The 25,859-nt window shown below is 39.7% G+C and overlaps 3 pseudogenes across 1 annotated transcript; all 3 read right to left on the reverse strand.

The window, feature by feature from the left end:
• Positions 1-9,746: 9,746 nt before the first annotated feature.
• On the reverse strand, positions 9,747-11,114 carry LOC147916597 (ankyrin repeat domain-containing protein 40 pseudogene; annotated as a pseudogene).
• A 112-nt stretch (positions 11,115-11,226) lies between these two features.
• On the reverse strand, positions 11,227-19,225 carry LOC147916598 (E3 ubiquitin-protein ligase TRIM22 pseudogene; annotated as a pseudogene). The gene is made up of 3 exons (XR_015552681.1): positions 19,138-19,225; positions 14,875-14,897; positions 11,227-13,259 (listed from the first exon to the last, which is right to left on the reverse strand). The product of XR_015552681.1 is annotated as an E3 ubiquitin-protein ligase TRIM22 pseudogene (transcript).
• Positions 18,417-21,705, reverse strand: LOC147916599 (tripartite motif-containing protein 5 pseudogene; annotated as a pseudogene).
• Between the last annotated feature and the right edge of the window lie 4,154 nt (positions 21,706-25,859).

A 25,859-nucleotide genomic window follows, 5' to 3' on the forward strand; every position in this document is an offset into this window, starting at 1 on the left:
ACAATAATTTCCCCAAATAAAGTACCCTGAGGAGGTAAACAATACCTCACCTCCCACCCCTGGATAACTAGACATGTTAACTGGACTGGGAGATTTCATAGCACTGGGAGGCATGGTGGATTTGCTGTAGGTATGAGATTAAAAAAAAAAAAAAAAAAAAAAAAAACAGACCTGGGATTGGACAATATGGAGAGATTAGGAGTCAAAATCAGTAGATTCCCCCATCATCATCCTTGGACAAAATAGATGATTATTAGAATCCTGTATCATTGAGTGTAGATCATGTGTCTATATTCTAATAATTATCTCATGTCCTCAGGGTTTAGAAACATCTGGTCACCAACTAGTGATGGCTGTAGATACCACTGTTTTCTCATTGTTCATGGATTAACCTACATAATGAAGTCTGATTATTCTGTGCGATTCCCGTGAAGCTACCCCAAATTTTCATTATGGATACTCATCTCCCAAATTCATTGCCCACTACAATCCTAAGGTCCCAGAAATGCAAATGGAGTAATTACCAGAGAACTTGGATCGTGAGAGAACCCACACTTGACGCCCAATGAACTTTTTGTTTTGAGTCCAGAATTCCATCTCAGGACACGTTCTGAGGAGAAGCTACTACGGTCTTCATACTCTTTTGAGAAAAGAGTCTCATTTGGGCCCAGGAGATGCTGTTAAAAAAAAAAGAAGTTTCAAACTCTTCTTTTGTGTTTGCTAAGTCACGTACTTTTCTCTTTAACTTGTTCCACATCTTGAAGTGGTTTCCTTCATGAGTTATGGCCTCAGTCATTGTAGCAATAGGGTGACAGGAATGCAGAGGTCAAAGGGAATATGAATGAGAATAAATTTCCTCCAGTGCCCATGGATGTGAGTTTGAGGGGGGTGTGTGTGCATGTGTGTGAGGAGAGAGATTGGATGTATCTAACCTGGAATGGAAAACTGAAGAATTTCTCATGAAACAAGGACCAGAGCACACACTGTTTGGCCAAGTTGTCTGTTATTTCTATTTCTCTCAGCTCATAAGTAGGTTGGGAAAGAGTTGGAAATGAAAATGCTAAAAGACACAGAGACACCATCATCCACTGCAGGAACACTCAATGCTGCAGCATCTGCCCTGATGTCTCACTGGAGGAGGAGAACAGGCTTTACTTCATTCCTGAGGACTGCTGTAGCCTTTCAGCTCACTGGAAAGAGAAAGGCTGACCAGGAAACGCTGACCTACACCTTTGATGAGGGAGCCCACGACTGAACTCTTGATCCTTCCTCTGTCACTATAACTCATAATGGAAACCAACAATCTGAAGAATGGAGATTGATCTGGGCAAACAGATTCTCTCTTTCCATTGAAGAGAATTACTGTGGAAATAGAAAATAATGTCAAACCAACTTATAGCTAGTATAATCATTTAGATTAAAGAGGCTGTTCCAGTAATTAAAAAAAAAGAATCTAAGTAACTTTGAGGAAGGTAAAATTTTCTTCTATAGCGATGAAATATTTATTATGTGCACAATACGGTATTGTTAACTACAGTCATGGACTGCACAATGACGTTTCAGTGAACAATGAATGGAATATGTGATGGTGGTCCCATAAGATCAGCACCATATAGCCTAGGTGTGTAATAGGCTGCACCAACTAGCTTTTTGTAACTCTATGCTGTTTGCACAAAGATGAAATTGCCTAACGACGCATTTCTTAGGACATATCCCCATCCATAAGTAACGCGTGACAGTAAGCAGAATGTTATACAGTAGATCTCTAGAACTTATTTAACTTGCATACCTGAAACTTCATATCTATTGAGCAGCAACTCCATAAAAATTTGTTAAGAGGTTAGATCTCATATTAAGCGTCCTTACCACAATTGAAAAAAGAGTGATTCATATCAGACTATTAAATAGTGAAGTCAAAAGGAATGTTTAGAGAACAAAAGATTAGAATTGTAATTGCAGATAACTATCTGTAAGTTGAAATAGACATATTTGAAGATTTAAAAAATAAATATGTATTATGCAAATGATGAAATCAAGAAATGATCTGTGAGTCTTTAATCAACTTATTCTATTTCAAAGCAAAGCAAATGTACTACTATTGAAAGTAGATTAATATTCATTCTTAATACTAATTGTTTCAAATCACAGTGAAAAATTAATCAACACTAATCTGGATCAGTGCTTATGTGCTAGAAAATGAGAAAGCTGTTACAAACATTCTAATATTTAACTCCCACATATGCTTATCAAATGTCTTAGTATATTTATTTCTGACGAGAACAGAATCCAGTTAAATTTAATTTAATAAGAGCCATTAAATAGCAACATCACTAGAAAATGAAATTCAAAGTCCAGGCTGTTAACTATTATCACCAGATAAAGACTTCAAAGTCCAGGCTATAAGCTGTGCACAGTGTTCACCCTCTACATCATGTCACCTGCAGGAGCACCCTGGTCACGAAGTAGCTCAATTTTCTTTTAGCCATTGCTATGACCTGCTCCTGCTTCATTAATGGCTCCATGGATTGAGCATATCAACCTCTATTTCCTGGCACCCAAGATTTTCCCATGATGCTACCAGCTTCTTCTACAGATCAGCATCGCCTGTGTTTTCCCTCCTACCCCACATCCTAGGGAATCTGGTTCCTACATATTCTTAAAGGGTGTACTGCAGAGAGGGCACCTGTGCTGGAGAAACCCAGACCTAGTTCTAATCCTGCCTCCTCCACTCATTAGCTGTGGGACATTGAGGAATATCTCATAAGTTTAAATATTCTTTTAAACACCTAAAAATAATTCCTTCTTCATATGATACTTTTGAAGATTAACTGGGATAATGGCCCCTTGTACATATATTTACACATATAATTATATGTGTGTGTGTGTGTGTGTGTATGTGTATACCATTCCCAGGCCAAGTTATTTTTCATTCCACTGGGACAAGTTATTTTCCCTCTATGTCTTTATACGGACTCTGTACAGGAGGCTGCCCTAGTATATAATACATATTTCACTTGAAAATTTGTACCCATGCTGTCCTGAGTAAATCTGTTCCTCATCCTGAAATTGAAACTGAGTGAAAAAAGAAAAGAAATAAATGTGCATAAGATTTTATGTATGGTTATACTCAAGTGTTTTACCACGTAGAAACGCCGTGAATACCAAAAGCCTGTCCCTTATAAGAGGAATTGTCCCTAGATACGCCTCCCTGTGCTGGACAGATTTTGGAAACTTATACTTTATCAGTTTTCTGACCAATTCCCATTAATGGGACTTAAAAAAAGACCCAGGCTCAGTATAAAAAGTTCTATAGAAGAAGACTGGAACTGGAGTGTTCTTGACAGGGAGTCTGGCAACTTAAGAAAGGAGACTTCAGTAGAATCAACTATTGTTGCTCTGAAGGGCACAAATCTGGGCACAGGACATTGACACAGCTTGTACTTTTCAGTAACTATGAGAGAAAATATTTATTATACTGTACGGAACACTTAAATAGCTACTTTACATTGAGTGACAGTTTTACACAACGATCTAAGAGTTAGGTGCAATTTTAAATCTCAATTTGTAGTTTAGGAATAAAAAGCCCATAATTTATTCATCTTTATTTACCTTGTAAAGAAAGAGATGGAATTTTATAGTCCTCCACGTGCTCCACTACAATGTAGATATCTGCAGCTTTACCATCATGGCTTGGGAACAGATGTTAGCCACGGCACATATGGATAATTTATCAACACCAATAATACATTCAGCAGTGGAGGACATCACAATAGAGGTTGTAGGGTCCCAAAGACACTCACCCATTGTCAGGCTTGGACAAGGAACTCGGTGGTGAAATATTCTCTCCTTGACCAAACTTTAGTCAGGCTCCTCCGAACTCTTTTCTCAAGTGGTCCCTGACTTTTAGGCTTGCAGTATTTGTCTCCACATCATCCAGGTTTAGCAAAAATTCTGCTGACTTAATTGAGTGTCATTGCCTCATCCCCCTTGAAAATATTTAGCTGGTCTGACCACCCTCGATATCTTATCACCCTGGCCTGCCTTCAGCAAAAGTTCTGTTAAATCAGTTTAGCAAAAATTCCTCTACCCCTTAGTAATTTTCCGTCCACTGACCTCTGACCCTGCTCCTTGCCTATAAATCCCCACTTTTCCTTATTATATTCAAAGAAGCCTGATCTCTCTCCCCTACTACCAAGCTCCATTGTAGAAGCCCTGCTGGAATAAAGTCATCCTTACCTCCTGCCCTTTAACAAGTGTTGTGAATAGTTTTTTTCTTTGACAGTGGTGGTGGCTTCAGAACCTAAATCAGAGAGAATTATCTGCTTTCCTCTCATCCTGATGCCAGGAATTGGGGGATCACAGTCACCTGTGCACCAATATCTACAATGTTCACAAAGTGCAATTTTCTTTTGTCTCCCTATTAAACTCCAACCTTGGCAAAGAGCTTCTGGTTTCTCTCGGAAACAGAGGAACATCTGCTTAACGCCTAGCCTTGTTTACATCTGAAATCTGAGATGTCTGGTTTAAAGTGACAGGTCCCTTCAACCCACCCCTAAACTCACTGACAGGGGCAGGGGAAATAGTTTCTGAATGAGTCACAGGGCGACCCTCAGGATTTAGACATAAGTTTTCTAGAGTGGAGGGAGGGATTGGAGAGTCTGGTGGAGCAGTGGCCCAGTCAGACACTGTTTCCCAGTGGGGATTTGCGGGGTCAGCACAGGGCAGGCCAGTTTGTGCAGTGCCCAGGCTGCCCCACAGGTTTTCCTGAGAGTTATCATAGCAATAGCTGCTGTCAGGCCACAAATGCCCCCTGAGAAGAGGCTTCAAAATAAGGCACCCACATGTACTGTTCTTGCTTACTAATATCAGAAAGATTTCCAACATCCATTTCCTCCAAAGAGGATCTAATCAAGACTCTAAGATCTCTTTAGGGCTGCTGGGCAAATGGATCCCAAAGGGCTCTACATTATTTTTTTTTCTTCTGAAGTTAAACAGCTGGCTGCACTGCAGGGTGTTTGTCAGGGCCATGGACCTGCCTAGAGTCACTCTGCTAGCAGAGCAATTTCCATTGGCTGAGGGCCCTAAACAGTGGAGGGGAACAGCTTCCCTAGCTTTCTCTGAACACTTTGAGGTGAACACAACCCTAATAATTCCTACCTCCTGCTGTTCATGCCTGGATTGCTCATGCAATCCCTTCCGTGGAGAGTAGGCAGAATTTGTGAATTCCTTGTAACTGATGGAATGTGGCACAGGTGATGGGGTGTCACTACTGTCGTTATACTACATTATGTAAGACAGTCTCCCTACAGTAGTTCTCTTTCTCCTGCTGGCCTTGAAGAAGTAACAGCCATATTGTGAGCTTCTTATACAGAGCCCCACATAACAAGGAATTTCAGACAGTCTGTAAAACCTGAGGGCCTTAGTCCTACAAGTGCCACAAACTGAATTCTGTCAACAACTTAGGATAGCTTCGACCCAGTCCCTTCCTTACTCTAACCTGTATCCCAGCTGGCATCTTGAGTACGTAGGGGACGAAGAAATTTTCCTCTACCCTTCTAGGTTCTCCTGGCTCACCTAAGAATTAAATTGACATGAGACGGAAGAACAAGAGGAAAAGAAACAAAAGTTTAGTAACGTGTATACATGGGAGAAACCCAGGAATACTGAGGAACTCACTAACATGGCTGAAGCCACCATCTTAAATATTAACCTCAGGTAAAGACAAAAGGGGATATAGGAGTAGTAGTTTGGGACTTCAAAGGGAAGTAAGGCAATTCACATGGAGATTGAAAAGCAAATGTTTGCTAAACAAACGTTTGCCATGCCTTGCAGATACAATGGGACATGGAGAGGACTCTGATCTCTAGGCCCTGCCCAGTTACTTCTTCAAGCCTGTTCTTACAGGCTATTTATCTAAACTCTTTTAGGCAGTTTAGGGGGAGGTAAATGAAAAACTTTCTGACCCTCCCATTTCTTTAAAATAATCAATCTCCCAAAGAGGCATAGTTTGGGCTAGCAAAATCTATTCCCTTTCAAGTACATCCCAGAGAGTCCCTAAAGGAGAGAACTAAGCTAAGCTGTGTCCAGACTTCTGTCCCCAGAACCTGTGACATAATAAATGTGTCTTCTTTTAAGCCTAAAATTTAGGGCTACCACTAAATTTGTATTACTTTGTTACACAGCAATAGAAAATGAATACAATTTTTATCTAGTATGTTGAGTTAGATTAAAGAGGCTATTACAATTATAGAAGATGATGAGAACAAAGTTATTTTTACAATAATATAATATTTATTTTGTAATTGGACAGAAACATTTTTAAAGACTGTGATTCTTTATTCAAATTTCTTGAAATGAAGTTAATTATTGTAAAGTGACTGAATATGTTTTCTTAAATCATTTATTTCAATTCAGAAAAGACGTCAAGACAAAACATGAGTAGACACCACTCTGGGTCAATGCTTTGTGGTAGAAAGTAATAGACATTATTACAAGTAGTCTATTATTTAATTCCCACAAGATCACCATCAGGCAAATTTATTATTCTTATTTATTTTCTAAATGAGAAATTGAATTCTGTAGACATTACTTAATTTGATAAGGGTCATCATTATATGAAATCTGATGTCGTCAAAGTCCAACCTTTTAACCATCCAATTACAATGTTCACACTCTACACTAAAGAAAGAGGATATTTTATTCATGTCATCTGCAATAGAATACTGGTCATGATGTAGCCCAGCATAATATTTTCCATTTTCATGTCTACTCCTGTCTCATTTATGGCTACATGGATTGAGTATATCAAATTACATTTCACGGCACTTAAGCTTTTCCCTAATATGCACCAGGCTTCTCAACAGGTCAGCATTTCTTGGCTCTCCCTTCTGACCCATGTCTTTGGAAGTAGGCTGATGCCTTCTCTGCAGTGTGCTGCAGAGGAGACAGCACAGGTGCTGGAGTAGCACACCCCTGGTACTAATCCTGCCTCTCTCACTCATTAGCCTTAGGGCCATAGGGAAGAATTCTAAGAGTTTCTAAACTCTTTTAATTTGCTGATATAAATTTCTCCCTCTTATGACATTTGTAAAGACTAACCAGGATAATGTTAATGTACATACATGTACTTATACAGATGATTACATGTATATATATATATCTCTTTATCTGTATATGTGACTATATGTGTGTGTATATATCTATCTATGTATATGTATATAGAAAGAGAGAGAGAGAGAAAGATATAGACATATACCTTGATCTCAAGCCACACACTTTAATTTTCATCCAGCTTTACCAAGATACTCTCTTGTCTCTCTCTTCGATGCTTCTCTAAAGTCCTGCAAATCTTTTTTTTTTCAGTCAGTTAATATTCAATTGTAATAATACTTGTTATGTTTGAACAGTGAGCAATGCACACAGGGAAAAATTTCAGTGAATGTTTACACACTGTGTAAACACAGACTTTAAATTGCAGTAGAGGAGGAGTTGTGAATTCACAAAGCTAAAAAAAATCTTTGTTAGAAATTACACAAAGTGTATAAAACTATTCTCTGTATGCACAGAGTAATATTTTAAACTTATCTACGAGCAACTGTGCATCTTATCCCACTGCCATACACAAGAGTCAGTTGACTACAGAGGACTTTCTAAAGGAGAAGAGAGACCAGTGTTGGCCCATCTCTCACTGGAGATGCCAGCCCCTTGCTAGCCTGTTTCTAAGCCCAGGAAATGCCCTGGAGCTGCTCCTCTGTAGGCCATCTCCCAGCCAGGGGCCTCCACTGCTTTTGAGAATCTCCAATTGATCCTGATGGCTGGAAGAGTTTTAACCCCAATTATTTAGATGTGACTTAATACTGAATTTATTTATTCCAGGATAGAGCTAGGCTTAAATGTATCAATAAATCATAACTTTTTTCAAAGAGAAGGGAAGAAAGGGTTAGAATATCTAGATAAACTAGCTTCTGATTGGTTGAAACACAAGGGAGGTTCCTTCTTTAATGCACTGCAGAGAAAGAGGGTAATAAGTAACCTTTACAATCCTGTGCAAACACAGTACAGAACACTGTACAATGTAACTCACCATCAGTTATGGGTGGAATACAATTTAGTCGTTGAACAGAGTGACTCCGTTAAGTTGGCCTTGAACTGACCTCAACCTCAGCTCAGCATTTATGCAGAAGCAGGAGGCCATTTTCTTAGCAAACATCCTATTCGAATCATTGACCTCTTCTGCACATTTTCTCTCAATCCTAATATCCCAATAAAATTAATCCAGTTAGTAATTTAGTTCCTTTGGAAGCTATAGGCACTATGAGGAAAATGTTTCTTAAGACAGCAGGGATGCTCTTCAACAGCTGGCTTCAAACTCCTGCTCTCCTGTTGGTTGAAGAGTGCTCATTCTTTTTTTTTTTGCTGAGGAAGAGAGGAAGATTTGCCCTGAGCTAACATCTATTGCCAATCTTCCTCTTTCGGCTTGAGGAAGACTTGCCCTGAGCTACCATCTACGCCAATCTTCCTCTATTTTTTGCATGTGGGTTGCTGCCACAGCAGGGCCACCAATGAATGGTGTAGGTCCACTCCCAGGAACCAAATCCGGCCGCCGAAGTGGAGCATGCCAAACTTAACCACTAGGCCGTGGGGTCAGAGGTGAAGTGTGCTCGTTCTTATATCTAAAGCTAAGGTGTTTGTTTCATCATGGGAGTGGCTTTTCTATTAACATCAACGACACTGAAGGAAAGGAAAAGGATCCTTGAATGCACTCTTTAAAAAAAATTGTAGTAATTTCAAAAAAACCTTTATCTTTGATATAAAAATAAAGATGCTAACTCCTTTAGCTCAGTTTACCACAATAACCTTTAAAATATCAACAGATTCTGGCTCAAACATTGCTTTTCATTACTACCACAAAATGAAAGAGAACATGGACCGACAGTGTCTGTGCTCTTCTCTTATGGTGCAGTTAAACACGTAGAAGACAGGAATCATTTCAGAGATTAAAAAAAAAAAAGTGGTTGCTCTTTCAGAAAGCATCAGAGAGCCCTCTATTGACCACAAGGAGGAGTTAATGCAGAGATGACTGTAGGTAATGGCAGACTAAAGATAGAGAAACAGTCATGAGTGTTTACAAAGGAAAAAGTAGGGGAGGAGAAGCCCTTTTGGTTTACAGCATATTTACAACTAGGTTAACTGTATTCTTAAATATTTTAACCTGAGTAACATTTATAAATATGTTCTGTGAATCTTAACCACCACAAGGCACACAAAAATTCCCTTGTCTAGTACCTGTGCTTTCCCTACTTTTTCTCTAGTCAGTTCACATTTCAGGAGAGTTGGGAGCACACAACACCTAGAAAAGAACATCCCAGCCATTCAGGTGCACTGTCAACAGGAGAGACTAGAAACGGGCTCTGCTCACTCTCAGCTTCTGCTTGAATAACTCTCTTACATTCTGCACTAAAACACACTGGGTATAGAACCAATGGCTTCTGCCTCTCCAGACCACTTCTCATCTGTTCACAGCTTCAAGCAATAGGTTCATTGTGCACTAAGAGGCTTGGAAGTGTGGCACCGCTGCTTGGGGTCAGGGACTTCCTACATTGGCAATATTAACAATATTAGTGTATGCTACACAGTGACAACCAGGGGCCCTCCTAGGCATCCAAGGCATTTAGATCAGTGGCTTGTCCTTGGTGCAGAAGTGACACACACTGTCACAATATTCAATGATAAAATTCCCTGCTGCATCAGTAAATCAGGTTTGAAGCTCTCTTGTTGTAGAAAGACTTTTCAGTCCATGTGGATGCAACATTTCTGAAGAACAATTCTTTTCCCTTATCCCTCAGATCCAGTTCCAACTCTTGGAAATCTTGAAGTTGAGCAACATCTTTGTCCTTTCTTATCAGAGCACTGGAAAACTTTCTGATATTCTCCACTTGATCTGGATTAACACACAGCTCACAGCAATTCACTCTGAGCAGTTGTTGGTAGGTCAGCTCCTGTGGGTCCAGTTCCGTTTCAACGAAATCATTTTCCCGAAGAGATGAGTTCTGAATCTTCACCTTGAGTACTAGCTCTTGCATATTAAATAGAAAAGATCCAGTGAATAAAAAGGGATGGAATGCTGGCTCTAGTCCTGTAAAAATCCCATTTGGTAGTTCCTGAGACACAGAGAAGAGAACAATGAGTGACTCTGACTAACTGTTGACAGACATACAGCACTGTTTTGTACTTTCTGGTGTTCTGACTACGGCAGAGGAGGCAGACACATCCCAGTTCTGAACCAGGGCCAAAGAAGTGTGGTCCCATGGAAAGGGTCCTAGCACAGGAGTTTCCTCATGAGGGAGTAATGGAGGTGAGCCATGTGCAGTGGGTGATACAAGAGGTGTGGAGAGGCCCCCATTCTCCAGCTGGGCTGAATCCTTTGCTGTGGGGGTGTAGATAAAGGAGAAGGGAGGGTTGGCCAAGTAGTTGGGAACAAAGGTCTGTTGTGACTCCTTCTTCACCTGGGGGAGGTTGTTGTCATCATCATCATCTTCCACTCCCATAATCTTCCTGATTTCTCTCCTTGATGTTAATTCTCCTGGCATTTCAGCTTTTGTGATAAGAATCTCTTTGGGAGGTCCTGATTTTAACAAGTAAGTGACCACCTGGTCATGACTGCATTAGATGCCCAGTGTAAACAAGACTAGCTCTTGACCTCATTTTGGGAGTTCATATTCAGCTCACTCTCCACCAGTTTCTGCACCTCTGGAATATCCCCCAAGGCCAAGGCCACCTACCACTCCCCTGTTGTTCCTGGTCTGCAGGCCCAAGCCTCCTCCAGTCCTGCAAATCTTGATTCAAATTTTACACAGTGGCATAGCCTGCCCTGAGTTATAATGCACACTTTTCTAAGAACAGTTTGTGTCTTTACTAACCTAGGTAGTTCCTTTCTTCATAAAAAGTTGGAAAATGATTTTTAGAAACAAAAAGGAAAAAGAAGAAACGTGCCTAAGGTAGTAAATACAGGGGTATACCCGAGTGTTTCACCCCAGGGAAAAGGACTGAACACCAAAAGGCTGTCCCTTATAAGAACAGCTGAGCCTAGACATAACCCTCCCTACAGGACACATCATGAAAACTAGCAGTTTGCAGAGGGTGTTGGATCTGAAAAATGAGACTTCATTAGAACAAATTATCATTTTATTGAAGCAGAACCAAACCAAAATGGACTGTTCCTTGGGACATTGACATAGCTTATATTTTTCAGTAATGCTGACAAATATTTATTCTTACATCTAATATTCTTAGTAAAGTGCTTTACATTTAACAAAATTTAATTTCTAAAAGTGATCCAAGGAATTAGGTTCAATCTTTAACATCAATATTTATTTTAAGAAAACGAGACCAAGAGATGGTAAGTAACTTATTCAAGGTTACACAGGTTATAAGTGAAGAGACCAGATTTGACCTCAGAAACTCTGAGCACCAAAAGCCTACTTATGGTAAATATTTAATTTATACACTTCCTGCCTTAACTCTGTGATAATATGGGGTGCCATTGGTAAAGCAACACACTCTGAAGGATTCACTATTTAGGGACAGAGGGCTATGCACTGTCTTAGATACATGGATAGTGTGGACAAGTTTTCCTTTGCTAATTCTGTTAAGCAGCAGAGGGAATGAAGAAGAAAAGAAATGTCAGAGGAGTTTCAGCAATACTCTTTTTCTCTAGGAGGGTTTAGATGTGTTTCCCTTGCCAACACACAAAAAATAAGCATCTCCTAATGAAAACAAGATATTAGGAAGAAAAGAGTCAAGCTTTCATTATATGGTAGGGCAGTGTAAAAGACTGACATGGGTTGAATTGTGTTCCCCTAAATTTCATATGTTGTAGTGCTAACCCCTAATACTTCAGAATGTGACCTTAGTTGGAGATAGGGTGTTTACAGAGCTAATTAAGTTAAAATGATATCATTAGGGTGGGCTCCACTCCAATATGACTGGTGTCCTTATAAAAAGGGGAAATTTAGACACAGAGCCCTGCATAGTGAGAAGATGATGTGAAAAGACATAAGAAGAAGACAGCCATCTACAAGCCAAAGAGAGAAACCAGGAACACAGCCTTTCATCATAGAGCTCAGAAAGAACCAACTTTGCTGACACCTTGATTTTGGACTTTTAGCCTCCAGAGCTGTGAGACAATAAATTGCTGCTGTTTACCTCACCAAGTCTTTGGTACTTTGTTGTGGCAGCCCTGGTAGACTAATACAAAAACAATATAAATAAAAGAAGGGGGAAAAAGGAAGAGGCAGTCAGATGGTGCAAATAAACTCAGGTGCAAGAGATGAGCCCCAGGACAAGGGCACTAAGCAGAAGTGGTGAGGGATTAAGAATGTTCAGGAGCTTGGTTGGCACAGGGTGATGGGGCCTGGACAGTTCCCAGGATTGAAATACGAATAAACAGTGCAAGAAAAGCGCCATTCAGAGAAAATGTACATGAGTGGCCTATGGTTTGTGACAATGAAAAATGAGACAGTACAGGCTTTATAGTCTAGGAAAACACCAACACAACAGGGATCAACAGCCATGGAAAGAGTCAAGACATGGGGATCAGAGGTGGAAGAGTCCTCATACACAATGTACTCAGATTCGTTCTGTAACCCTATAACTCAGTTGCCATTTTGAGGTCTGTATCTGGAGTATACCTCTGGATGATTTACATTTAGGACAAAAGCAAGCCCAAAGATCCAATTGCTCTTGAAGTCTCTTTCATTACTGCACACCCCCAGGATCCAGACAAACTTCTCAGACACATCTACTTCCCAGTAATATTTCCCTGAGGAGAAACAATGGCTGCCCAAGACATCAAAAGCAAAATGATAATGTGGACATATTCCTTAATGGAAAAGGATGCACAACTCTCACTTGTCTCTGATCCGCAAAAATGACAATACTCGAAATAGTGTTGACTGGATTTAGCATCAGGTCCACTGTAGGAAAAATTATAAGGTCAGTTGAGGGATATAGAATGGGTGTGTCTTGTGACACTGTGAGAAGGGATATTGGGATTTCACTGGGATGAACTTGTGTTGATGGGTCAGAGATGAGTAGGACACTTAAGAATGGTTGTATACATGCAGGTTTGGAGAAGAACACGTGAAGCAAAGATCATGAAACCTAGTAGTAACATCAACTTCTGAAAAGGGATCAGAATATGTAGATTTGAAGACCTGATAACTTCTTCTTACCCCAGTAGCACTGGATCTCTGTCAGCTCTGAAATGACAAAAGTTGCAATGATGTTGTTAGAAACAAAGGAGGAAACACTGATACCTACTTCTCGCTAGAGGGGGAACAGGGGAGAGGAGCACTGTGATGCTATGAACTGGTAAATGAGAGGATAAATCAGACAGCAGGCCATTCCCCCTTCGATCTGATCATCTTCAGCACAGGATCTTTCTCTCATTGTTAGGCCTACCACCTCTCTTTTACCCTCATCTAGAAATAGCATCCACTCTCCAATTTGGTCTGATACTACAAGAATCCCACAACCACACCCTTCCTCTGGGTCTCATCACCTTTAAACACTTGCACTTTCCCTATTACATGAGAAGCTTGGGATACTCTCCTTTGTTCCATGGAAAAAGATTTTGGCTTCTTCAGAGTCAAAGTCTCACTCCTGGGGATGAAAAAAATTGCCGCTGACACCTCTGGCTTTCTGTCCCTCCAAAAACACCGACTTGCTATATTTTAACCCCATTGATTCACTTGAACCCTCTTCCCTGGACACCCTAAAAATGAGAAAGAAGACTCCTGACCTTCAAACCAAAAGAATTGTATTCATATCCACCCTCCTGTTTTGCCTCTCTGTGACCTTGGGAAGGTCTTGACCCCTTAAATGCATAGTTTATTCCTTCCGATATGTAATCCTCACATTTCCCTCTCTACCTCCTAGAAATCATATGAAAATATATGAAATAATGGGTTTAATAAAACAAAACAAAACTTCAGTACCTTAAAAAAATTAATGTTTGGAAAAGTCACTGTATGGTTATTGGTTCCCAGGGAGATGATCAGAAAGTGAGGTTGCAGAAGATGGTTTCTGAGTGTTTGAGACATATCAAGGGTGGGAATACTGTCTGGAGAGACTAAGATCTTCAAATCTGTTCCCCAGTAAGGAGGCCCTCAGAATAACATTTTAGATTTCAGATTCTCTAAGAACAATTACAAACACTTGCAAAAGAAGACATTATGAACATGAAACTAATAGTGGTCTGGATTTCATGAGTTTGGAAAGAGCTTGATGCTGTCAGGTAGATGTGCAAATTTAGACACAAAGGTGAGGTCTCTCTATTCTGGCTTCTAAAGTACCTGACCCAGATGCATCAACTATTTGCACCAGGCCAAAATACTCACTGAGATTCAAGTCTGTTTTTGGAAAACTGAACAGAACTATATGGGAGGACTTGGTCTCTTCAATTCCCAGGGCAGAAATTTAAATATATAAGAGTTGTCTCCAATTCTGGGTGCTTGGCAGATAAAGAAGAAATGACCTTCCCACAGTAAGTCAGGCACCTATGAAATATGGTAACCTAAGTTAGACACGCAAGCAGGGTGAATAAAATTTATGAATCACAGGGGTATTTTAGTGCAAGGCCTTATCCGTAACACTGCGACTGACCCAAACTCTGTGACTTCCTCCAACCAAGTCCCTACGATAGAATCTGGTCTATTCTCAATAATTATAGAAAACTCTTAAATTTAAGGTAAAACTACACCCAAATTTTCCTTCCCTGAGCGATGTTTTAATCTAATTCAGCACCAGATATCTCTAATGGCTTTAAACCTCTCTTCACAGCACAAAGGATCATCTCTGGTCTCTCTCACATACCTTTCCACAATGCCATTGACATCCTATAGAGAAAAGGGAAAACATGAGTCAAGAAGTGATATGCACTCTCCACTTACAAAGCTTCATCACATCCCCACCACATCTTGATGTGGTGGGAATAGAGATGGTCCCAATGTGAGATCCTAAAAGTAAAGAAAAGACCCAGGCCAATCATTTCAAAAGATCCCAGAGATGTTGTCATGTTTTCTAAAAGTTAGCAACAGCTTTGAGACTTGTGGAAGTACAGCATGAGGCTTCTGATATCTGGAGATGAGAAACATTTATGAAGAAAACATGAGGTATGTAATTTTCCCCCAAAATGCATGAGGCGCCCCGTGAGATGCTTTGAATAATTCACGGTTCTTTCATTTATTTAACAGAAATGTAAAGTGATAGACTATTATTTGCCAAGCATTATGTCTCGCTTTAGAGAATCAAAGATGAGTAAATAATAATATTCCTCAACAGTTTACATGGGTTTAGCTGAAGGTACAAGCAAACAAATGTTTCTCAATCCCTTCTCATTTTGTACACTATCTATAGGTGATCTCATCTTCTCTCATAAGTTCAACACACACATATGTGCAGTTAATTTCCACCTCTTTATTTTTACTCAATTCTGCCTCTTTAATGCTTAATCTATTAAGTAGTAAAGAAGTCACAGGTATCAGTAACTTAGGATGTCTAATATGTAACTTACTATTCACCAACCAAATTATCTCCTCTCTTATGCTCCACTATCCATAATGTTACCAATATCCTCTTGCGCTAAAAACTGCAAAATTTACTCTGCATGTCAGTCACTACCAAGCCAATTACGTCCACACCTTTAACAGTTTTTAGCCATCTGATATTCTTTATCATCAAAGATATTATTTTATTTGTTTGAACAGATATCTATCAATATATCTGCTGTCTCTTACCTCAGACTTATTTCCTCCATGTTGCCAAAAACTAGGCCAATAGCTGGGTCCACACACTCCAAAAAAAGTGGCTTTGCTCTGTGTATTACGGCTTTTTTTTTTTTTGTATATGATAAGAACCAAATAAAACTAGAGTAAGTAGAGAAAACGATTTTCGGGGCAGTTATAGCTTTATTTGAAGCTTAATTTTGAAACTCAAGTCTAGTAATCAGGATCTGGTCTATGGCCTTCTCCAAATTCTATTTATTCCCTCTATATTGACTTCATTCTCTGTTTATGAAGGGAACGTGAATCTCTTGATATAAACTCCAGAAGAAAAGGGAACTTTTCTTCCCAGTTATCACAAAACATTCTGAGGCCTGCGTGGCATTTGCTTGGGCTGGATCAAGTACCCAAACAAAAGCATCACTCTATTGTTGTTGGAAGGAGATGAAGCAATGTTGGAGGCAAATTTCTAAATTTTACTGGAATTAAGTTAGTATTAATTGGAAGTAGATTGTGATCGGATAAGATCAATATTGTAATCACTAAAGCAACCACTAGGAAAAAAATATAGTTAGAAAATTTAAAATTTCATATTAGAAATATTTGTTTAACATGAAAGAAGCTTCTTAAGGTGAAAAAGGAGAATAACATCTACAGGATCTATATAGAAAGCAAATAGCACAATGGTAAATTATATACATCCGTATAAATAATCACATTAAATGTCATTGTCTTAATACCTCAATTAAAAGGCAGAGATTGTTGTACTCCATAAAAAGCAAGACTCAATTATTGCTATCTACAAGAGATATATTTTAGATTCAAAGACACAAATAGGGAAAAAGTAAAAATGTAGAAAAATAGATTGCTCAAATGTAGACATTAATATTACAAAATAGGCTTTAAGACAATAATATTATGCCAGAATGAGAGGGAAATTTCATAATGATAAAAGTTTCAGTACTTCAAGAAGATACAACAATTATAAATGCACAGGCACCTAACAACTGAGCTTTAAAATACAGAAAGCAAGATTAAAAGGAAAAATAAACAATTCAATAATAATAGCTGGAGATTTCAATAACTCTCTCTTAGTAACTGAGTGAATAGCTTGTGTGAAAACTATCAAGAATATAGAAGACATGGACAATAATATCAGCCAAGTTGACCTAACTGACATCTATAGACCGTTTCACCCAATTAATGCAAAATATACGTTCTTTTCAAATTCACATAGAAGACTTTTCTTCACATACAATATTTTAAGCTATAAAACAAGTAACAATACATTTAAAGACTCGAATGACAAAATATATGTTCTCTGATTACAAAGGAATTAAATTTGAAATCCACAGCAGAACAAAAAGGAAGAAATCACCAAGTATTTTTTAATTAAACAATATACTTTCAAATATCCCAAGGGTAAGCAAAAAAATTACAATGGAAATTTTAAAATAAGTTGAATTGAATGAAAATAAAAACCAAATAATCAAAACATATGGAATACAGCTAAAGCAATGGATTTATATCATTAAACACTATATCAGAGGATATTGTCTCAAATCAGTGATTTATGTTTCCATTTTAAGAAAATTAGAAAAGGAACAGAAAATTAAACCAAATACACACACACACACACACACACACACACACGAACACCTGCATATACACACATACACACATAAAGTAAATATCAAAGGTGAGAGAAGAAATAAATGATACAGAAAGTTTAAAAAATAGATAAAACCAATGAAACAATAAGCTTTCTGCATGGAAAAAAAAATCAACAAAATTGACCAAACATAATTAAACTGAAAAAAGAAGAAAAAAAGCAAATCACCAAAATAAGGAACAAAAGAAGTGACATTACTGTGAATGCTGTACAAATTAAAGGGTTAATATGACATTCTTACAATTAACTTTACGTGATGATTTAAACAACTTAGAGTGGAAAAATTCTTACAAAGACACAAATTACCAAAAACTGACTCAAGAATTGTAAAAAATTCTAAATCTAATAAAATTCTAAATTCTAAAATAAAAATTCTAAATTCTAAATCTAAATAAATCCAATACAAGTAAAAAAAAACAAAAGAAAGGTTATTTTAAACCTTTCTGAAAAGTGCAGAGTAAGATGTCCTCCCTGATGAATTCTGTTGAATATTTAAAGAATAAATCATACCAGTCCTTCACAAATTTTTTTCAAAAAATTGAGAAAGAGGGGGGAAAGCTCAACTCATTTTATGAGGGGAAGAAAAAAGCCAAACTCTTAGAACCCAAAGAGCATTTGTTTGTCTGTGTCTAAACTGGATCGTGAAGAGGTACCTGATAAATGCTTAACATGGACCCCAGATAACAGGGGCCAATAGAACATCAGTGAACACAACAGATCTTCTCTCCAAGGTCAAATTCCATAGCCATCCTCAGCAGAAATGTGAACATCTATGTGAACACCTCCCTCCAAATACGTGTTCATTTGTGACGTGTTCATGTGACGTTTTCAGCCCCCACCCCTATCAGGAAAAGGATAAAGAATAGGACTAATCAAATGATTTTTGGACATATCAGCTGTTAGGGAACAAAGAAGAAGGGAGGTCCCTGTGACTAACATTCAAGGTCTTCCCCAGATTTCAGTCTAACTCCCTCTTGAGGGGTCTCATCCTCCCTTCCAGGAAGTTCTCTCTTCTCTGACATCAGCTTCCAAGTTCTCAACTTCCTGCTGGTCCTCCCTCAGCCTCTGTAGAACTGTCTGGAGCTTCTTCTGTGAGAAAGGAATCATGCAGATTAAAGCCCTGAGCTTCTTCAGCATCAGAATGGTGGATAACTGGGGAAGAAATTAGGCTGATCTAGGAAGAGACGGGAGTTTACAGAAAATGTAAGAATTGCAATTAGAATGTATGACTTGGAAGAAAACTTGAGGTGGTGAATGTGTTGTTTAAAACTCAGGTGGTAAAAGCCAGCATCCCCTCCTCAGGAGAAGACTGGTTCTCTTTGACCTAGAAGACAAAACCTGATCCTGATGCAAGGAAAGAACTTACCTCTCAACACCAAGCTCCCCAGTTAACCATCCTGTTCAAAGGGGTAATGAGAGCTATTCTTGAGCACTAAGTCTCCATCTACTAGAACAAGGTACAAAAATATCTACTTCTGGCTGAGAGTCTGAGCTGTAGGTTTGTCCTTATCTAATTGGATGAAATGCACAGAAATGATATTCAGGCCTCGGCAGGTGAGCACAGGAAGAAAAGAGATCACAGGCCTCAGGGCTGCGGTGACAAGGTAATTAAAGTTGAATGCAAAGTGGAGATTTCTCATCAAGTACCGTTCTGCCCTGTATTTTTCTGTCATGGTGTCTTACCTGTATTCCTGAGCAATCTCCCCTATGAGGAATGTGTGGTGACCATGGTGCTCCTGAGACCGCTCGCAAAGCAAGCAAATGACCTTCCCATCCTCCTTACAGAAGAGCAGGAGTTTCTCTTCATGGCGCACACAGAGATCTCTCTTCTGCTCCTCCTATGGCCTCAACTTGATTTTCCTGAGCTTCTCTACTATGTCGGTCATGTGCCGATTAGGCCTCAGATTGCTGGGCTGGTAACTGACTCTGCGCACAGGGCAGCTGCTCTCTCCTTCTTGGCCAATCATGGACTCCACACAATCATGGACTCCTTGTGGTTTGCATTGATGCAGGCTTGGCTGAAGCTGTGGCCACAGTCTAGGCTCAGGGGTTCTGTCAGGAGCTCCAGGCAGATGGGGTAGGTCACCTCCTCCTTTATGTTCCCCAGGATTCCTTAAGCCATCTCAGCTGCTTCCTCATCTTATGTGTCCTGACTTCTGTGGCTCCTCTTGCTCACAGATCCTGCATGATTGGGAAGGTAGAAGGGGAAAGAATTAGAAAGGAACGAATAAAATGATACTAATTATTTAGAAATCAAGGATTGTCCATGACCAAAATATTGAAGGACAAGAGAGAAAATGTGAGGAAACAAGGAAAAAAGCGTGGTGACCTGGCAAAAAGGACTTTTCATGATAATTTCAAACCCTTTACTCCCACTTCATGTAACATGAGAAATTCCATCCTTATCTATTCAATGATTGACATTTATTTTTACTTTCACTGAATGAAAGGATAACCTGAGGCCTTTTCTACCACCCTCCTTGTGTGTCCCACCATCTATCCTGCTTTTTCTTTCCCATGCCAAAAGCACAGCTCCAATTTTAAAAGCACCAAACTACTTAAACCTCTGGGAATTTATACTTGCTCTTCTCTCAGATGTCCTGATATCATCATGACTCACTCTTATATTCCAGTGAACTCTCTCCTTAAGTGTTCTCTTATTGGAAAGACCTGCTCTGACTAACCTATTGAGAGTGTAATCTTTGCTATCACTTGCTGTACGTTTGCAATGATTTCTTTTATTATCATGACATAATATATGACAATGTGAATGTATACCTGGTAAGAGCAAACCCTTTTCAACTGTGTAAAAAAGAGATAAGTGATTACAAAGATCACTCATCTTCAAAACAGTGAGTTGAGATGAACCTAATATATTTAGGGTCCTTCAGAGGTCTCTCTCCTTCTATACCACAGAGTTATTGAAATATAGAGGAAACTTCTCAGACCCAATTAATATCCAGAGCAATGGGGCATGTGGAAGTGAAGAGATCCAGATCAGCTTGGAGATTGTGGGGAGTCTTGTGTTTGTAAATGGTGAGCTTGCACCTTGGCCTGGAAGTAACCCAATGACATTGAAAGGTGTCTAAAGGTATATATGTATATGGATGGTACAGAGGGAGATGGTATGGATATACTCAGAGGATCACACATGTCAGATACATAGAAAAAGAGAAACATGGGTCAAATGAATGTCAGTCTTGAGACAGAAGTCTCAAAATATTAAGCAAGATCATTCAACAAATTATCATTGGTAATCAATTAAGCTGGCAACTGGCCTACTATCCAGAAACACAAAAATGAACATAAACAGAAAATTTAAACCACTATGGCCTTGAAATTCATGTGGAATGTAATAGTAAACTAAATATTCAGCCTTATGTATACAAAAGAGCAGATATGAAAAACACTACTAGAGAGATGTTCGTGTTGTTGGGAAATCAAATGCTGGGGGCAAATGGAGGGTTATCCAAGAATTCCAACTTGAAATCATGAGTTGAACATAAAACTGAAGAAAATGAAAAAAATATGGGATGAGAGGACAAAATGTGTTAGGTGGAAGAAATGACCTGTTCATGGAAGTCATATCATCTTGTATGAGTTGTAAATGCCAGTGTGGCTGGTGTGCAGAAAACTGCTGGGCCTTTGGTATCTCATGAGCCTGCAATGACCATAAAATATGACACTTCCCAAATTATGTAACATTTAAGGCCTGTTTTCCAAGAGCAAGGGGAAATTATCAATGTTTTACCATCAGAGAAGAGTGGAGACATATTTAGCTCTGCCCTTGGGCTGTGAAACTTTGGAGGGATCCAGAGTGGTATTGGGAAGATCAGTTAGGATGCAGGCACAGTTGCCTACAGGAGAAATGATGATAGCTTGAGGGACAAGGTGATGAAGGAAAGGGAGAGCAGCAGATGAAAGTGAGAGTAAGATGAGGTAGAAGGAAGGGACTGGGAGTTAGATTGGTTACGGGGGAAGAAGTAGTGCATGCTTTCTGCCATATTATTTTCGCAGTGGGTCTACAAGGAACTAATGTCAAAGCAGCTGTTACGACAATGGACACAGAAGGGCAATATGCAGAGGAGGTAGAGTCCTCACATGGAGGATTACCCCAGCTTTACCTAAGCAGTGGCCCAAGGGCTCCACAGCAATGAGGGAGATAGATATGGGAACATGAGTGGCGTCTGCTTGATAGAACTCCCAGGTGAGTTGGCTGCCATAGGTGTCAGATGATTGTACGTTAAACATTGGTCTTCTGACATCTGAGCTCATGAGAATGTAAACTCAAAATGTCCCAGAAGTGAAAGCAAAAGGTAAGCAAAAAAGACATTAAAAGACAATAACTATGTCAAAGTCCAAACAACAAGGATACAAACAGAACTCTCTTTTATTTTCACAGGAGTAAAACTGTTTCTCTAAGCATGATGAAGTGCCAAGTTAAAGGAAAGAGTCCCTTTTCCTAAATGGCATGGAGAAATGAAAGTGTGGTATGTTTTATTTGCCAGGTAATCATCTAACACTATTCAATATAAACTCAATATAATACTAGCAAATTAAAAACTGACGCAGAAAAGGAACAGATCAATTCTAAATCCCTGTGAAAACTGGCATGACAAAGGTTTACTGTATGAGTTCAGAAGACAGGTGCCTAACACTGACTTACGACTGAGAGGATGACAAGAATATGTAGCAGAGGTGACAATCTCCAAAGTCAACTTTGATAAGTAAGACTGGGTCACATGAGAGATAGTCAGGGTGAGAAAACAGATTTGACTGCTGTCTTCCATATGCCCGAGTAAGGTTGGTACAACCGTACCTTCTACAGGAAGGGGGAGTGAACACAGAGGCTCCACTACTCTAGCTTCTTCCCTCATGAGTCTCCAGATCTTGTTATCATATTATTTCTTCTGAGATCTTTTTATATCATTAACACCACTTAAGTAACTCATTTTGTGTATTAAATTGAGAAAAGACACCACTTCTGTAAATTCTTCCTTCACGCTCCTCTTGCTCCTGATCTCTCAGCTGAGCTCTGTTTCTGTGGCCAAAGTGACCCAAGGAGAAGGGTGAGCAAAGTTAGTGATTTTTAAGAAACTGCAGCAATTCCCTGTATCTGGACAAGTTAATAGATAAAGGCTGCAGAGTTTGCCAGCTGTCACCCCATCAAGGCTCCTAAGCAGAGACAGGCAAAGGTGATGAGAATTTATCTACAGAGTCATACAGAAATACTAGTTTGTTACACTGATAGGCATTCAACTATTAGGATTCAAAAATCCCTCTGCCTTTGCTCCTGTTGTTGGGGTCAGGGACTTTCTACCTCTGAAAATTTGAGATGTCTGAGTGTCCTCAGCAAGGCACAGTTGAAAAGCATAGAATGGGTTAGAGATGTGAGTAAATTCAGCCTGGAGAAATACCAGTCCCTCCATGAAACAAATAAAGACTTTCACTTCTCTAAACCTCTCCTCTTTTTGACCACCCCTACTCCAGACTGTCCTGCAGTCAGCACTCTCGGCAGGGAGCCTTCAATTTTGTCCTTTTTCCCCCTTCAGAACAGCTTCCTGAAGACAAGTTAGACTCACCTGGCACATTTAGTTTTTTCCTCTGAAATCTTCCAACCTCTGCCCACTAAAAACTACTCACCTCAGCTTCAGACACCAATGGAGAAGTCCTGATACCTTGGAGAAGAATAAGGTAGGCCAGGGACAGGGGTGGTCAGGATTCACTCACCAAACTAGGGATCTGATCCTCACAAACAGATTCAGAGAAGCCAAGTGAAAATCAAAGTTAAATTTTGGGGGGAGGGCAGAAAAGAAGAAGTAAAACTATGGGTGAGTGGAAGGCCTCCACAAAGGGCCCAGGGAAATGACAAGGCATTTTTCCGTGGGCCAGATGGGCCAGTGACTACATTATCTTTATCTCAGTTCTAGTCCTGGAAGATATTTTACGGCTCTTCAAGGAAATTTGTCCTTTGGAGCAGCAGGCTCACCTAGGTAATGGAATTTCACACACCTCCACCTTGTCTTGTTTCCTTACAAATGAGCTGTCATGAGGAGGCAGTAAAGTACCTCTACCGCAGTGGGGACCCACACTGAAGGCTCACCTGAGGCAGCCACACCAGCACTCTCTCTCCTGTCCTGCATCTGCCAGCTAAGCAAAGTGTATCTGGCCAGTTTGTGTCCTGTTAGGCCTTGTGAAATGAAACAGCTATCCAAATCTGAAGTTACCTCAGGTGGTCAATCAGAGGGGCTGTCACAGTGGAACCACGTTGATGCTGCCTTTCAGAACCTGGATTCAGAATGGCCAAAATGAGAATTCGCCTGAATAGTCTGGAATGACGAAACTGTATGAAGTGTCATTTGTTGGACAATGTCATCTAATACTATTAAGCATATAATATCTATATCTTACCATATAAAATGAAGCAGGAAAATAATTGTGATGGCTAATTTTATATATCTTCTTGACTGGCCACAAAATGTCCAGATTAAACATTATTTCTGGGTGTGTCTGAGAGGGTGTTGTTTCCAGATGAGATTTGCATTTAAATCTGTGGACTCAGTAAACTAGATTGTCCTCTCCGTTGTGGGTGAGCATCATCCAATTTGTTGCGGCTTGACGAACAAAATGGCAGAGGAAAAAAAACTTACCCTTTTCGTTTTATGCCTGCCTGATTGAGCTGTGTCATCAGTCTGCATCTCCCTTGGACTAGCTCTTGCACCATTGGCTACTCTAGTTCTCAAGGCTTCAGACAGGGACTAATTATACCACCAGCATTCCTGGGTCTCCAGCCTGCAGACAGCAGGTCCTGGAAGTACTCACCCTCCATAATCATGTGAGCCCATATATGAAATATACATACATATATATGATATATAAATATGTCTTGGTTCTGTTTCTCTGGAATAGGCAAACTAATGTAGTAATGTAGTAATGAAACAATTCTAAAACTCTGTGTTAAGTGGCACAGGTGAACTGTGATGATAATAATGATAATGACACAGTTGAACTATGCTGTTTTAAAAGATACACACCTAAAAACTTCTTGGGAGAGTTATGGGTACAAGAAGGATGTTGTAGAGGTGATAAAGCCCAAAGTCAACCTTAATCTGGTAAGAGCTGGTCAGATAAGTAGAGGTCAGAATCAAAAAAGAAAGAGTTTTGACTGGGATCTACCACCTGATTGAGTCAGTCTGGGGTGCTGTATGCCTTTCACAGGAAGACAGGAGGTCAAATGAAGAGACACTCTGACTTTAACCCCCTTTTCTCATGGATCTCAGGAACTTCTTGTCATGCCACTTCTTCTGATACTTTTTCACAGTATTAACACCAATCAAGCCTCTCACTCTTTTTTACTAAAAGTTCAAAGACACCCCTTACGGAAATTCTTCTTACGTGTTTCTCTTGCTCTTAATCTCTCAGTTGAGCTCTGTTTCTGGGTGGCAGATATGGCCCAAGGAGAAGGAGGAGCAAGGTTAGTGGCTTTTCAGGAACAGAACTTAACCCTGAGTTTGAACTTGGAAATCTGATAGGACTAGTAAACACAACAGAAGCTACAGAGCAGGGCAGCTGTCACAACATTAAGGCTCTGAAACCCAGAGAGGACAGGGTGCTGGGCTTATGTGTTGAGCCATGCAGAAATCCTACATTATTACACTGAGAAATGTTAAATTATTAAGTTTCAAAGAACTCTCTGACTTTCCACTATATCTTCTGCAAAGGATATTTTTTAACCCTGTGCATGACCAGGCATAGCACTCTTCTCTGCTGTTCTCTGTGCAGAAATGGTTCAGAAGCCTGGCTGTGGCCCATCGAGACTCCATAAGTTCTTTCTTGACAGCATCCCTTGCAAAGATTTCTCAGGAAATTTGAAGACAAACAGGCAGATAGCCAGACACAGAGACAAAATGTTTGCTCTTCTTTGGAGATGGTACAATGTAGGAGTTTTACAGTAGGGTAAGGACTACCTAGGTACTGAGTTTCCTTATCTCATTATATCTTAATGGTCTGCACAGAGGCTTTCTGCATCTGCACAGTTTAGATAGGAAAAATGAAAGTGTCTCCATAATGGGGAGAACAAGTCCTACGAGAGGTTTAGCCAACATCCTCGAGATTTCTTCTGTTCTCCGTGTCAGGAACTGCCAATGGGAAGGTGGACCTGTTCTTGGCATCAAGAGACCTGAGGAAACTCAGAAACACTGAAACTCCTCCCCATCCCTCTATGCTCAGAGCTCCCTCTTTGACTACCATTAGAGCCCAGGATTTAACCTGCCCCACACTAATGACCCTCTATCCAAGCCCTCTAGCTCCCAGGTCAGTTAGTTTCAAAGAAGCCATTTGGTAACAAAGGCCATGTTCATAAAACTACTCCTAGTTTCATTCCTTTTTCTCACAGTGAGCTTATC

Source organism: Ceratotherium simum, chromosome 7 (genome assembly GCF_057802395.1).
Source record: "Ceratotherium simum simum isolate JZ-2026a chromosome 7, ASM5780239v1, whole genome shotgun sequence".
Classification (NCBI taxonomy): domain Eukaryota; kingdom Metazoa; phylum Chordata; class Mammalia; order Perissodactyla; family Rhinocerotidae; genus Ceratotherium; species Ceratotherium simum.